A 17130-nucleotide genomic window follows, 5' to 3' on the forward strand; every position below is an offset into this window, starting at 1 on the left:
ACAAAACAATATTAAATATTGTTAAACATGGCAAGAGGGTGACATACATGAACTACCTATCTAGGCAAGTTTAAATGAGGCCTGAAACAACAAGCAACAATTCCAGAAAATCCACATGAGCATATTTCAAATTTGGTATTGTTCTGCCCTATACACAATTTTAGAGTTGTTAAACAAGAAAATAAGTACACCATGTTAATCTATGCATTTTTCTACCCCATTTACATATATAATTTATTTAAAACCAAGCTACGGTTAATTATTTGTGAAATAAAGCATTTTAACATGGCATTATGCAAAATAAACACAAACAGATTTTAAACATGCATGAAAGCTGCATATTATGAAACTAGACGAAAATCTAAGCATTTTACATATATAATGTTTTTACATGTGACGCATGGTTGGTGAGTTAGGATATGCATGAAGCTTAGGGGGGTTTCTGCAAAATTGGTAAACTCTGGAATTATTGCTAAAATCGCAGAGCCAAAAAAATATGACATGGGCCGAATCTGGTGGAACTGGGCTGCACACATCAGGCCTCAGGGAGCTGGCAGATCTGGGCCTCGGCCCGGTTTGGTGGAGAGGGAGGCCGGCAGGGGCACGCTGGGCCGGCCTGCTTGTGGCCCACTCGGTCGCTGGAGCTGGGGAGGTTGGGCATGTGCTGCGAGCGAGATCAGCGGGCGCCGTCTCACCGGGAAGCAGAGCGGAAACGCGAGTGCGGGACTAGCCAGCGACGAGTAGGCGATGCAGGACGAACACAGGAGAAGCGGATCCGACCGGAATGCTCCAGATCTCGGCGACGGCGGAGGCAGGACGGTGGCTGCTACTGCGGTGGTGCTCCCATGGTTGTCCTGCAGAACAGGAGGGAGAGAGAGGGAATGTGAGAGGGAAGACGAGGGAGAACCAGAGGGAGGAGGGGAAGAACAGGGCGGCGGGGTCCGGCCTGGGTGGTCTCCGGTGGTGGCTCCGGCAAGGCCGCCGGTGAGTACGGGGTCGGGCGGCGCCAGGAGCTTGATCGAGAGCTCCTCTCCTTGATCTCGCTTGGGTAGGAGGAGGACGAATGGTGGCGGCGCGGCGCGGGCGCCTCGGGCCCAAATTAGCCAGGGGCGGGCCTTAGATCGGCTTCCAGGGCCCCGACGAAGTGGGGGGCGGGGCGCGACATGGCTTGCACCGATTGGCTAGAAGGCGGCTGAGAGGTGAGGTGGCACGACGTGGTTGTCTGCGGGGGCGCTGGCGGCAGTGCCAAGTGGCGGAGGTGGGTTCGCCGGCACGGATTTGGAGGAGGGAAGCGGCGGCTGGCTACGGAAAACGGGGAAAGGGTAGGTAAGAGACCAAAATGGCAGGGGGAACGTCTATTTATAGCAAGGGGCTAGGGTTATGGGGTTTAGAGGGGTTTGAGGACATCACGGAGCCCTCTGATCACGATCGAACGGTTCCGAACGCGAGGAGGGGTTAGGTGGGCTGTGCTAGAGAGAGATGGGCTGAGAAGAAAGGAGAGAGAGAGAGGCCTGATAGTAGTTTCGGAGACCGAAAACGTCCGACGTTTGACCAACTATATTGTCGCTATAGTTATGCGTTGGGGCATCAAACGAACTCCGAATGTGATGAAATTTGACAGGCGTTCTATCTACACTATAATAAGACCGCACGCCAACTTTCATCCCATTCCGAGAACATTTTCCATCCACTTATAAAATAATATTTTAGAGGTGTCGCGGGCGCGTGCAAGTGTGTTTGGGATCAGAACGGATAACGGAAGGAACGGGGAGAAACCAGACGGATGCAAGTTTTGGAAACATGATGATGCAATGCACATGATGGCATGGCAAGATGCAACACGCAAGCAAAAGACATGGCAATGACGGCGAATAACTGGAAGACACCTGGTGCATCGGTCTCGGGGCGTTACAACATGATTAGGTTTCCTAGGATTTACAAATCCGGGAGGTTGTTTAACATACACTTCCACCTCAATTTCTCCATTGAGAAAAGAACTTCTAATGTCCATTTGGTATAAATTGATGACATGGCGATTGGCATAAGCAAGTAAGATGTGTTAGGACTCAAGTCTAGCAACGGGGGCATATGTCTCGCCGTAGTCCATACCTTCGAATTGCGTGTAGCCTTGGGCGACGATATGGGCCTTGTTGCGTATAACTTGTCCATGTTCATCTTGCTTATTCTGAAACACCCATTTGGTTCCAATGACATTGTGGTTGTCGTCCGGTATCGGTGGGAAATGACACCTATGGGGTCATTGGGATCCCTTCTATGGTTGGCGGGCGCAGGGTTGTGCAAAGAGCGGGTCTGGCGGTCAGCACGCAAATCGTTTACCCATGTTCGGCCCGCGGAGATGCGTAAAACCCTAGTCCTGCTTTGATGTATATTTGGGTGTTCTTGTGTTCTTGAACTAGCTGCAGTGGCTCTCTAGTCCAAAAGATCTAAATCCCCCTCCAGTACGCCTCGGGCCTCCTTTTATAGACAAATGGGGTCGCCACAGTGGCACACAGGAGGTGGAAAGGTGTACAGGGGCTGAGTCTATCCCTTGGCATCGTCGGACAAATGCATTTAATGCGCTACCGACGTGCCCCTCTTGCTTTATTAGGGACGGCAAAGAAGCTCGTCCCGGCTATCGTCGCCTCACCTGGCTTCGATGCGCGTCCAAGCTGACGAGGCGTTGTAGCGCCACGTAGGCTGGCTGCTGGGCTGGCGTGGTGGTGGAGCTTTCATGAAGATCTACATGCCACCACGCAGGTGCTTGCTGAGTTGGTGTAGAGGCCGCGCGCTGCCACGCAAATGCCTGCTCAACTGGTCGAGCTAGCAGCTATGTGGGGGCGGCGGTGGAGTCTTGGCAGGTGTGGGCCTGGCTACAGCCCCGCAGGTGTCTTCGGCAAGGGCCTTGCCGGGGGCCCGACAAGGGTCTTGCCGCGGCACTGCGGTCCTCCTCGGCAAGGATCTTGCCGGGGGGGTCTCGTGGATTTCCTTGGCAAGAATCTCGCCAAGGATCATCGTCTTCTAGTTCTCTTGATCTTTTGTATTTAGGATCCTTACAAAGACCTGCATGCGACCACGGAGGTGCCTCCCAAGCCTTGGTTCCAATGTGGTTGCTGGTGTTGGAACCCCTTGGGCTCAAGGGTGGCGCGCTCTGTTGGCGTCAGGCAAGTTGCCTCGGCAAGGATCTTGCCGAGGCTGCGGAAGCCACCCCGGCAAGGGCCTTGCCGAGGGAGTTCACCTTGCCCTCTTGCTCTCTTTGTGCCTCTGGTCTTGGCGTTGTTGTGGTCGTCTTGTGTTCCGGCTTCCCTCCCCTGCCCTGCTTAGTGTGGCCGTGGGCGCGGCTCTGACTGCCCGTGCACGAGTAAAGGGGCGCAAAAGGAGAGCCCCTCCTTTTGTACACCGACAGGATCCCCCGAGACTGGGCCACACATAAGTGCGACGTGTTGTTGGGCTAGGCCCAGAACGGTGCGCGGGCAGGTGGGGAGGACTTTTACTGTAGTAACTTCTCCGTCCGCTGCGCTTCCCCACGACCCGCGTTGAACGCGCGACGTGGGGGGTCATGCGTGACATCGGGGTCATGTGTGGGATGGTTTCCGATCGCATGCGTCACATCATGGTAAAGAGGCTCGGCCCATTTATTGAGTGGGCTCGGGTCGTGGTCTCCAAGGCGCCCGCACCCCACGACCGCGGGGCGGAGAACGGCCGTTTCGTCTGTCCCCTCAATTTCTGCTCACCCGCCACATATCCCCCGTGCTCTAAAGATGGTAGGCGGTGGGTGTGGGCCTTGAATGACTGCTACGTCTTGAGCTTGCGTTGGTTTTCCCCGAAGAGGAAGGGATGATGCAGCAGAGTAGCGTAAGTATTTCCCTCGGTTTTTGAGAACCAAGGTATCAATCCAGTAGGATCCCATGCTCAAGTCCCTCGTACCTGCACAAAGCGATAGCTACTCGCAACCAACGCGATTAGGGGTTGTCAAGCCCTTCACGGTCACTTACGAGAGTGAGATCTGATAGATATAATATTTTTGGTATTTTTGGTATAAAGATGCAAAGTAAAAAGTAAAGGCAAAGTAAAAAAGCAAAGCAAGATTAAAGTAATGGAGATTGATATGATGAGAATAGACCCGGGGGCCATAGGTTTCACTAGTGGCTTCTCTCAAGAGCATAAGTATTCTACGGTGGGTGAACAAATTACTGTTGAGCAATTGACAGAATTGAGCATAGTTATGAGAATATTTAGGCATGATCATGTATATAGGCATCACGTCCGTGACAAGTAGATCGAAACGATTCTGCATCTACTACTATTACTCCACTCATCGACCGCTATCCAGCATGCATCTAGAGTATTAAGTTAAAAACAGAGTAACACCTTAAGAAAGATGACATGATGTAGAGAGATAAATTCATGCAATATGAAATAAACCCCATCTTGTTATCCTTGATGGCAACGATACAATACATGCCTTGCTGCCCCTTCTGTCACTGGGTAAGTACACCGCAAGATCAAACCCAAAGCTAAGCACTTCTCCCATGGCAAGGACTACCAATCTAGTTGGCCAAACCAAACGGATAATTCGAAGAGACTTGCAAAGATAACCAATCATACATAAAAGAATTCAGAGAAGATTCAAATATTATTCATATATAGACTTGATCATAAACCCACAATTCATCGGTCTCAACAAACACACCGCAAAAAGAAGATTACATCGAATAGATCTCCACAAGAGAGGGGGAGAACTTTGTATTGAGATTCAAAAAGAGAGAAGAAGCCATCTAGCTACTACCTATGGACCCGAAGGTCTGAGGTAAACTACTCACACTTCATCGAAGGGGCTAGGATGATGTAGAAGCCCTCTGTGATGACGGCCCTCTTCCGGCGGAGCTCCGGAACAGGCCCCAAGATGGGATCTCGTGGATACAGAAAGTTGCGGTGGTGGAATTAGGTTTTCGGCTCCTGTTCTGATCGTTTGGGGGTACATGTGTATATATAGGAGGAAGAAGTACGCCGGAGGAGCAACGAGGGGCCCACGAGGCAAGGGGCGCGCCCCCCACCCTCGTGACCGCCTCTTTTGTTCCTTGGAGCAGGGTCCAAGTCTCCTGGATCACGTTCCTGAAGATTTTTATTCCGTTTGGACTCCGTTTGATATTCCATTTCTTCGAAACACTAAAATAGGCAAAAAACAGCAATTCTGGGCTGGACCTCCGGTTAATAGGTTAGTCCCAAAAATAATATAAAAGTGGAAAATAAAGCCCAATATAGTCCAAAATAGTAGATAATATAGCATGGAGCAATCAAAAATTATAGATACGTTGGAGACGTATCAATGATGAGGCGGGGAAACGGGCCGCTGCTGATTAGGGCAGCGGGTCGGCCTCGATTCTCTACGCCCCCGATGGTCAGATTGGCTGAGTGGGGTGGGCGAGTCTCGACCCCATCCCTTTATAAGAAGGGGGAGGGGATGGCACCCCACAATCTTTCATCACCCATCTCCTTCCACCTCGGCTCCGCTCTTTCATCTGCCATGGCGAGAGGGGGCGTCGGTCCTTTGACGGTGGCAGCGAGGGTCTCTGCTCGACAGCGCGTCCCTCCTTCCCAAGAGCCCGCGGCGGCGGAGCCGGCCATGAGGGGAAGGGGGAGGGGCGAGGACGAGGCCGGCGTGGCGCTCGGGGAAGAGGGGGACGGGGCGGCGCATCGGCCTTGCCTTCGCCAGCGATGCCTCCCCCAATGGAGGGCCACGTCGGGGACCAGCCTTGTGAGTTCTTCATCAGGCTGCGTAGGGCACCGCATCGCCGCCTTCATCTCCCTGCGCCACTCGCTCGGGAGATGGAGCTCGATCCGCCCCAGACCTTGAGGTTGCATATGAGGGGCTGCGAGAACGGCGGCACGCGGGTCGACGTTGACTTTCCCGCCCCTCACGTCATGTACCTTCGCCGCGGATGGAAGACTTTCGCTCGTATCCACAGCCTGACGGCGGGGCTCATTCTCTGTTTCAAATTAATGGAGAACAGCCTGCTCTCTGTCAAGGTCTTTGGAGACTCTGGAACTCGCCTGAAGTGCTGCGTGGAGAGCTCCTCTGACGATGAAGACTCCTCCTCAAGCGGGAGTGATGAGGAGGACAATGACAGCGACAACGAGAGCATCGAGCGAGGGCACGTCGACCTCGTCTCTGACTGACCGCGTCGCCCCTCCCTCCGCCGTGCGCTCTTCCGAGGGCCTTCCTCGTCAAGCACTCCATCGGCGCGTTCCCCGTCTCCTCCCTTTTGCCTTCGTTTTCCGCACCTGGGAGGAAAAGGGCAAGAACGGGGATCACAGGGCACTTATCTTTTCTAGTTTGTAAGCCTGCGGGCACTCGTCAAATTTCAAAATTTGTAATCCCCTTGCTCGTGTACCCATTCCGTATAAATTGTACTTGTTTGCAATGTATGAATGAAAGGAAGGGTGTTTGCCAGGTTTCGTTTGCGCGTGGGCGAGGGCCACACCGAGGAACGCGTCCTTGTTATCTTAAGATAAACATGGTATCCCGGCAACAGGCCTTGCCGTCCTCCTGCTCTATGGCCCGACTACGCTCACGCTCTTGGCGGAGGTAGGGGCCGAGTTGGATTAGGCCTTTCACTCGCCCTCTTTCCATCACACTACAACCAAATTCTGGTCCAAAGTAGACTTTTCAGACACGGGACGGAGGGGGCAAAGTAGTACGAGAGCGAGCGAAGCCTTATACGTTCAAGGTTCATACGGGCGCACGGAGTGGGGGAGAAAAACTTATCTAACGTTGCAGCCCCCGGCAACCTTAGCTTGCCGCGGTTAGATCCTTGTGTCTGCAGCCCCCGGCAACCTTGGTTTGCCAGGGCCGGAACACCGGCTCATTCTTTTTCTTCCCAATAGCTCAGCAGAAATGTCCATGTACCCTGCGAACCAAAGAAGATGGAAAGGAACAGAGTGATGCACACTCGACCTCTATTGATGCGGAGAATCCTACGATCATCCCCATGTACACTCAAGCATACGCCTTTGGGCCTAAGGTGAACTCGCTCCTTCCCGAATCTTCCCTTTCCGCATGTAAGACATGGATGCTACTTCAAGCGTGGACCTTGTGCATACTCAGGTACACCCGAGGAGACCATGGAGAACCCAAGGACCAAGGCCAAGCGTGCGCAGAAGCGACGACGGAAGAAGACGGAGACAGCTCCAAGACCCTGACATCCGGCCCCAGGCCCGGACATCCAGCCGCTGGAGACGACCCCTACAGCAACAACCTCCCAGCCGCCAAGTGCTACAGGCCCCGGACATCCGGCGTCAACCCCGGACATCCAGCGCCTCGCCATGTCCCGGACATCCGGCCTCGCCCCCGGAAATCCGGCACCCTCCAACCAGAGAGCAGAAGAATCGGGCAAATCCAGCCCGGACATCCGGCCAGAGGCCTGGACATCCGGCTCTTCGTGAGCCACCGGACATCCGGCCCCCAGCCCGGACATCCGGCACCTGCCTGTGCGCAGAGATCGGGCCAAGGGCCCATGTATCCCCCTCTCACTTGCCCCTTCGTGGGCTAGCACTATATATACTTCCCCACCTCCTCCTAGTTAGGGTTAGCGTTGTGATAGCTCATTTGAGAGATAGAGCTTCGCTCATCCATATCGGATCTACTCCACAAGAGAGACCGCGGCCCCTCTACGGAGAAGATCCACCTTGGATTCAAGACCCCTCACGGGAAGATCCCCTTGTGGATTCAAGACCTCCTCACGGAGAAGAACCGGTTACCTCTTGTATCGTTCGTTGTTGACTTCGGATCTTGTATCTCTCTTTGTGTTTCGAGGATCTAGCACATGTGTGATCATACTTGTTGGTTTGAGTGTTCTTTTGTGTTCCCCTTGTGATTTTTCCCTCGTTTCCCTCCTCGTGTTCTTCGCGTTCTTCGCGGGATCCGCTCCTTTCGTGAAAGATCGGGCCACTAGGGTTCTACCCTACATCATCTTGGTATCAGAGCCAGCTTGTCTCATGATATCATCTTGGTATCATGAGCCACGTTGATTACGATTTCGGAGCCTCCCCGTTGTGTTTTCTATCCTAATTTTGTTGATTTTGTCCTAAATTCGAAAATCCCCACCAAAAATAGCCCCAAATTTTTTTGTGATGTGTTGGTTTGATGAAGTTTTGTTGATTTTGATCCATGGATTCGCTTGGTTTCGAGTGGATCTAGCATATCCCCAATTTTCCCCACTTTCCATCCACAAAATTCATCAAATTTTTCCCTTGAAATCATCAATTTCCGCCCCCAATTCGAAAATTTCCGCCCCAAACGAGATCTGAAATCATCGGGCCGGACATCCGGGCCTCAGGCCGGACATCCGGGCCATCGGGCCGGACATCCGAGCCCCAAGCCGGACATCCGGCTCCTGGAGCGCCAAATCTGCACGGTTCTGGACATCAGATCCCGGATTTCCGGCCACGAGCCCGGATGTCTGGCCCCTGACATCTCAGCCATCCCCGTTTCACCGTTTTGTCCATAACTAATTCATCCGGAGTCCGATTTTCACATTCTTTAGCTCGTTGAAAAGCTCTTGACATCCCCCTTCCATCAAAAATACTACCATAACCATTTGTCTCCATCAAGTTTTTGGAACTTTGGCATCTTTGCCTAGGGCTTCCACCACAACCTCCGCATAACCACCACCGACTTCCGCAACCTAACCAATTTTGTTCCCCGTCGCATTAGTGGTTGCTTGAGGAGTGATTTAAGTCTCCTAAGTTGTCTAGGCTACTTAGGGATGGTTGCTTCTTCATCAACCACCACCACCACTTCCGCATAGGCTTACCAACCATACACTTCCACCATCCCAACTTAACCCAATTTTGTTAGTGTTGTGAGTTGTGTCTCCTAAGGTGTTTCGGCTACTTAGGGACCGTGCTTTCAACTCCGACACCGTGTATAGCCAACCTTACCCTCCACTTCTGCATTGCCTACTCGTATAACCCATCATTGCACTTCCACAAAACCACCATCGCATCCCGCTACCATCATTTGACATTTGAGATTTTGAGTTCGCGGTTTTTCCGTTTCCTAAGGTGTTTCGGCTACTTAGGGACAAGTCTCCATCATCTTGGTATATCCATCAAGATCACTGCCACTCATCATCACCGCGGACGGTAACCTCCATATCATCTCGGTATCGAGGTATCCCTCCATTGTATATTTCCTTGCCATTGCATTGTTAACCCCTATCCCATTTTGCGTCACTTGCCTGTCGAGACTAGCCATTTGAGTATTGCCGGCAACGTTACTTGTGCACATTAGTGATCTCCACCATACATTGCATACATACCATATCATATTGGTATCATCATATCATCTCTTGTGCCTCAAGTTTGTTCCCGCACATACACAATTGCTATCTTGGTTTGTGCATTGTGCAAAAGTGGCCATACAAAAAAACAAAGAAAGAAGAAGCTTTTAAGCAAAGAAAAAGAGTGAACAAAGAGCTTGTAAGAAAGTGCCATAGCATCATACCACATTGTCAATCCGATCATCTTGGATCATACCACCGAAACATCATATACATAGTATACTTGGGATAGAAGTTCATACATTTTGCATCTTATAGGTTGTGCACAAGTGTCGTATCCGCCTATTGAGCAATCGTGCTAGCGTCTCTCTTGAGTTGTGCAACACGAGCGTTTTCCGTGGATTCCACATTTTGAGCTCATTCCTTGGTTCCACGACCCCATTTATCTATCCGTGTGTGTGTTTCCGTGTACCCCATATTGCTATTGGTCTACTTGTTACACTTGCGAATTTGTGAATCTCTTTCAACATTATTGACTCTTGCTAACATTTTACATCAAATTTTTGTGCCACTATCCTCACCGAGCTCCACCATAAGCCTTATTTGTGTAGGTGTGAGAAACCGACAAGAATTGGTACCAATTGTGCTATTTCCTTGTCCACATTGGAGTGATCATTGATCCACCTTCAACTTCAGTCAAGGTACATTTGGTATTCGTTCTTCTCTTTCTCCCACTCATATTTGCTCGAGTATTGTGATGGATAGGCAAGGCATTTCATCTCCGGTCTTCCATAACAACTACGGCGTGAACAACTACATCACCAAAGCGTCAATCTTCGATCTACAACGACAAATGCAAGACGCACAATCAAGATTGCGAGAGCGCATCGAGAACCTCTCCATCGACATTCGTCACTCCGAAGCAAGGAAAAGGGACTACATCGACAACAAGCTTTCCACACAAAAGAAGGAGCAAGATGCAAGAATGGAGGAGATTCGAGCCTTGATCAAGTCTACTTCCCCTTTGTCATCTTCAAGGTGGTGGCGAGCACATTGATCCTCTTCGGAGCGCCCAAGCGATACAAGCGCAAGTCGTCCACGTCCACATCTCCATGGCGACAACTATCACGTTCATGATCCACCTCGTCACGAAGGGCAAATCACCTCCAAGCAACATGTGCACGACGACGACGAGCGACATCTACTACGAGCTCAAGTGCGACAACGCCAACATCATCATGACGATGCTCACCAAGCGCAAATGCACAAGTCCCAACAAGCCCTACTTCATGCCAAGTCCAAACTTCATGAGCACAAGAGAAGACCGCGAGATGAGCACCACCAAGATGGCGATACGGCTACTACCACCACCACTTTGGCATCTTCGCCAAGTGCTATCAAGGCATCTTCGCCTTTGGACGTACGACATCTTCGCCTACTTCCCGTGAGTTCTCCTACATTGACATCATCAAGTACAAGGCGACCAACTACAAGCGAGGGCGACACTTCCATCTTCGGAAGCCTCCCAAGGAAGATGGCCGACCATGGGACATTCCCTTCGTTCATGGAGATGAGCTATGATGTGCCACATCATATGGGCCTCCTACAACAAGACGGCGACAAGAAGGTCGAGCAAGGGCCATCCCCTTCGACCACGGCGACGAGCATGAACCTCTTCAACAACATGAAGACGGCGCCCATATTGGACTCATACTCCGAGTCAAGCTATGAGAACGCACATGAGACCTTATCTTTGGTATTGGAGGAGAGTGATGATGTGCCATCTTCAGCATTCATCCACGGCTATGACCATGACATGATTGAGCATGGAGATGCACCTACATCTCTCTGACACTGACATGTGACGAGATGCCCCAATTGCCATGTGAGGAAAGCCACCACCACATGAGTGACATGAGTGACTCCACCATACGTGACATTGAGAGCATTTCCTATGAGAGGATGAGTGTGACCACCACTAGCCCCACACTTGAGAGCATGCCACACATCCTATGTGAGGTTGAGAGCCATTTGAATGACTCCAACAACCATATGAGTTAGAGCATCCGAGAGGGAGTGAGTGAGCCACAACACTTAGTGAGTGAGGTAGTTGACACGGCATGTGAGGCCACTTTGATTTCTAACGACTTAACCTCTACTCCTAGTGTGTTTTCTTCTTTGGTGCTAGGTCTCCTACAAGATGACACGCCTATCCTCGACGAGTCCATACCTCCAATGGACACAACGATGGCCATGGTGGACGATGATGCACCCCCCACATGGTTCCATCAAGATGAAGATGACCACGACTTGGTCTTCGACACCTCACCTACAACACATGAGCGATGCTCCAAAGGTAAAATAGGTGATGGTGCTTTTCTTGTCCCACTAGTGGACTATCTCACCAATGATTGCTTGCATGATGTTGATCCACCTATTCCCATGATTCATGCTAGTGCGACTTCTTCATGCCATGACTTACCTATTCATGATGAATATGATGATGAGCATGTTGAGTTGCCTAGTTGTGATGCTATGCTCCATAGGATATCATGTGAAAATTCTTTTGGTCACATCATGTTTGACAATCCATTAACCTTGTCATATGCTATGAGTGAGATATCCCATATTGCATCATTTCAATCTCAACATAGTAGCTATGCATGCCCCATTAAAATCAATCCCATTTGCACTTATGGCATAGATCACGAGATGATGGTCATTGGCTTTTGTTTTTCATGTGATGATATTGCTATGCTTCCTTTGCAAAATTTGCACAATTCATCTCATATGCCATGCCATGAAAATTATTGTGCATCGCATGATTACATCCCTTGTGTGCACCATATGCACTCCATGAATAACAATGCTCTACATATTTCCCATGATGCATTACACAATTTGGGTCTCCATTATGCTATACATAACAACAAACCTATCATGATGGATGACATGTTTCTCTATCATGGATCACATTTATTTGAGCATTGGATATTTTGTGCTAACCGACACAAGCACGTGCACATCATGATGGATGATGTGTACATATACCGTGCACACACAATTTTCCCTTTGTCTTTGTTTTGTGTAGGTACTCCCGTATACTCGTCAACCTCTCAATCCCAAGAGTTGACGAAATGAGCTCTTGAGAGCAAAGATGACTTGGGATCTCATGAACTATCCTTCCCACCGCTCGCTTCGTGCAACGACTATGCACATCTCTCTCACTTGGCTCTCACACGGCTATGGGCTATATACCGCTCTCTTGCTCATTTTACCGTGTTCACTTTGCATGTTATGCTTGCTTCTATGCCTTTGCCATGCAATTGTGACCCTTGCTTGCATCTACCCATGATTCACAATTATGCTACTCCTATGTGTATTTGCATGCTTGGTGGAGATCCTTGTTGCTATTGCCATGTTTATCATGTGCCTCATGCTATTGATGCTATTTTGCGCATATCCTCCTTTCATGCTTGTGATATGTCTTGTGCATTATTCATGCCCACCATTTGCATCTAGTACGTTACACAAAACATACTTGACATGATTCCTTCTAGTACGTTGCATCTTCGCACTACTAGCTTGCTTGCCTTGATTCACGTGATTGCTTGCTTTGTCGCATCACCCATGTTCCATTCTTACTTGCTTTCTTGGGTGGATGACGTATATGTTCATGCCTCTCACATGATATATTTTGTTCATTGTCGCTTGCCTCCAATTGTTGCATCTATTCTTATTGATCATGGAGACTTGGACACTTTACTTGTGATGCTTGCTTGCTTGATTGAGCCTATTGTATTTGGTTGTTCTCGCATCATCATATGCCTCCATACTATGAAATGCTCCCTTGTACTTTCTTATGATGAGCATGATGCATCAACTTGTTGGGTATTTTACCGCACGAATGATAGGTTTTCCGCTAACCTCATTTGTTTTTCCAAGTGTTTGTCATGTTCTTTCATGTTGAAGGATTCACAAGGCGATACCGTCATGACACAGTTTGGTCATGTGAAGGCATACACGATGTGCAACACCAACATTTGCGAGAATCTCCTAAAGGTGAACTTCTTCCCTTTGAGCCATCCTCAAATATGCATACTGGATGGGTCACTCTCTCATTGTTGTTTCCTTCTTCTTATCTACGTGTTACATCTGTTGGATGGAGGACCGACATTGGAGATGGAACCCATGGACCTTCAAGTTGAGGAGCGCTCAGACTTATTGGATGCACCTTCGAACCTCCACTCATGCCACGACATCGAGCATTGGTACACCAACACCTCCTTATCTGTTGATTGTGCTCACACATGTCATGCTCCATGGACATATCATACACATGACAAATCTGCATCTTATGCATGGATTGACTCATATTACGATTGCCTTGTTGCATCTTGTATTCCCATGTCGTCCATGATATATGAGCTTGTGCATTTCCTTAGCAAATTTGTTGTGATATACCTTGATGGCATATTCATACATCATGATCTTATTGCCTACCATCAATTGCATGATCACATCACATTGAGCATCCATTACCATATTCATGCTATTGATAAACCGTCTCACTATGACATCATTTTGCACCATGGTTGCATTGATCATATTCACAACACATTTGTGTGCATAATGAATGTTTTGCTCCCATGAATGATCTGCATACCATTCCATATCTTTTGGATAAGCTTCATGCACCTTGTCATGCTCAATCTTGTCGCACGGACTCATTCTTACATGATGGACACTTTGTGTGCGCTAACCATTGTATTTCCGAGTATCGTTTGTGTTTGGTCTTCTTGCATGTGTACCACTCCGGAGACACCTTGGAGTACTTGGATTGCGACATGTCTTCCACTTCGTCCAACTACAAGTCCATCACGACAACCGTTTCCATGGTGATGAGGATCACGATCCGAGGTCGGATCTTTCCCAAGGGAGGGGAGATGATGCGGAGCATCCTACGATCATCCCCATGTACACTCAAGCATACGCCTTTGGGCCTAAGGTGAACTCGCTCCTTCCCGAATCTCCCCTTTCTGCTTGTAAGACATGGATGCTACTTTAAGCGCGGACCTTGTGCATACTTGGGTACACCCAAGGAGACAATGGAGAACCCAAGGACCAAGGTCAAGCGTGCGCGGAAGCGACGACGAAAGAAGACGGAGACAGCTCCAGGACCTGGACATCCGGCCCCAGGCCTGGACATCCGGCCGCTGGAGATGACCCCTACAGCAACAGCCTCCCAGCCGCCAAGTACTACAGGCCTCGGACATTCGGCGTCAACCCCGGACATCCGGCGCCTCGCCAAGTCCCGGACATCCGGCCTCACCCCCGAAAATCCGGCACCCTCCAACCAGAGAGCAGAAGAATTGGGCAACTCCAGCCCAGACATCCGGCCAGAGGCCCGGACATCCGGCTCTTCATGAGCCGCCGGACATCCGGCACCTGCATGTGCGCCGAGATCGGGCCAAGGGCCCATGTATCCCCGTCTCACTTACCCCTTCGTGGGATAGCACTATATATACTTCCCCACCTCCTCCTAGTTAGGGTTAGCATTGTGATAGCTCATTTGAGAGATAGAGCTTCGCTCATCCATATCAGATCTACTCCACGAGAGAGACCGCGGCCCCTCTACGGAGAAGATCCACCTTGGATTCATGACCCCTCACGGGAAGATCCCCTTGTGGATTCAAGACCTCCTCACGGAGAAGAACCGGTTACCTCTTGTATCGTTCGTTGTTGACTTTGGATCTTGTATCTCTCTTTGTGTTTCAAGGATCTAGCACATGTGCGATCATACTTGTTGGTTTGAGTGTTCTCTTGTGTTCCCCTCGTGATTTTCCCCTCATTTCCCTCCTTGTGTTCTTCGCATTCTTCGCGGGATCCGCTCCTTTCGTGAAAGATCGGGCCACTAGGGTTCTACCCTACATCATCTATGCTAGGGGTTAGCCGCCGCTAAGCACTATCAACCCTAGCTGATGGAGAGACTCAACCTAGCATGCATGCTAAAACTTAGGGCGCCAGCGCTTCATTTATTTATGCTCAGGGTCTACGCCTAGCTTTGTACAAAGGGTTACATGCCTTTCCGGCAAGGCTTGTACAAAAGGTGGTTTGCCAGGGGGCCCGGCAATCGTGCCTTATGGATAAAACTTGTGAAGATGTTCAATGTTCCAGGAGTTGCTCACTGCAATGCCACCTTCGGTCTCTAGGCGGACTATGCCAGGCCTGGTGACTCGTATTACCCGATAAGGGCCTTCCCACTTCGGCGTCAACTTGTTGGAATCCTTGTCCGACTAAACGTGTCGAAGAACAAGGTCGCCTTCCTCAAGGCTTGCTGGTAGCGTGTTGCTCGTACAACCGCCCGAAGATGATCTTCCTCAAGGAGCGTTGCATCATCTTGCCGCAACTGCTCTTGCTCAAGCTTATCATAAGCAAGCACTCGATGTGACCCATATGCGAGTTCCGCGGGGAGAACTGCTTCTGCCCCGTAAATGAGGGAGAAGGGTGTCTCACCGGTGGCTCGACTTGGCGTCGTTTTGATTGACTAAAGAACCATCGGCAATTCATCAATCCAGCATTGTCCGCACCTGTGTAGCCTGTCAAAAGTCCTTGTCTGGAGGCCTCGCAACACTTCAACATTTGCCCTCTCAGCCTGGCCGTTGCTCCGTGGATGTGCAACAGAAGTAAAACAGACCTTGTTGTCGAGGTCCTGGATGTACTGCATGAAGGCGTGGCTCGTGAACTGTGTGCCGTTGTTAGTGATGATTCTATTTGGCACACCGAAACGGCAGACTAGCCCCTTGAAGAATTTGACGGCTGATTGTGCTGTCACCTTTCTCACTGTCTCCACCTCCGGCCACTTTGTGAACTTGTCGATTGCAACGTACAAGTACTCAAAGCCCCCGATAGCACGGGGAAAGGGGCCCAGTATGTTGAGCCCCCAGGCCGAGAATGGCCAGGAAAGAGGGATTGTTTGGAGCGCTTGAGCTGGTTGATGAAGCTTCTTCGAATGGAACTGACACGCTTCACACTTGGTTACTAGTGTCGTTGCATCCTGGAGGGTAGTGGGCCAGAAGAAACCTTGCCGGAATGCCTTGCCGGCAAGGGCCCCTGACCCTATCTGGGAGCCACATATGCCTCCGTGTATTGCTGCCAACAACTCCAGTCCTTCCTCTCGGGGAATGCAGTTCAATTTCACATCGTTTGGTCTTTTTCTGTACAGGACATTGTCGACGAACTGATACATGGCAGACCGACGGGCTACTTTCTCCGCTTCTTCCTGCTCCTCAGGGAGTTCCCCTGTTTGGAGGAATTGGACGGTATGTTGTGCCCATGCCAGAGCCTAAGGCTCGACGGCAAGGACTAAAGGCACTTCCTCTGCCATGGGAGCAATTGTCTCTAAGCTAGGACTTGACGCCCCGCCGGAGTCGGTTGCCTCATGGATGGCTCAGTGTCCACGGCAACATCCTTGCCGGCGGCTCCTAGGAGCACAGCGGAAAAGTACTTGTCGGGGCCTGATTTCCTTCGCTTGTTCTGCTCTGTTGATGGTTCAACGGATGGTTGAGTCAGCCGAAGCACAAAAGTACCTGGTTCCACAGCTAGTTTGAAGGCGGCACGCTTCGACAGGTAGTTGGCAATTTCGTTCTCCACTCAGGGAACATGCTTCGCCTGTATACCATCAAAGCGCTCTTCCAGCTTCCTCACCTCATCCACATAGGTCTCCATCAACGGGCTTTGATAATCTGTGTTGACTTGCCTGACAACAAGCTGCGAATCACCCCTGACGATGAGCTTCTTGATTTTGAGGTCTGCTGCGATCCTGAGACCGGCAAGCAACCCCTCGTAT

This window comes from Triticum aestivum, chromosome 2A (genome assembly GCF_018294505.1).
Source record: "Triticum aestivum cultivar Chinese Spring chromosome 2A, IWGSC CS RefSeq v2.1, whole genome shotgun sequence".
Classification (NCBI taxonomy): Eukaryota; Viridiplantae; Streptophyta; class Magnoliopsida; order Poales; family Poaceae; genus Triticum; species Triticum aestivum.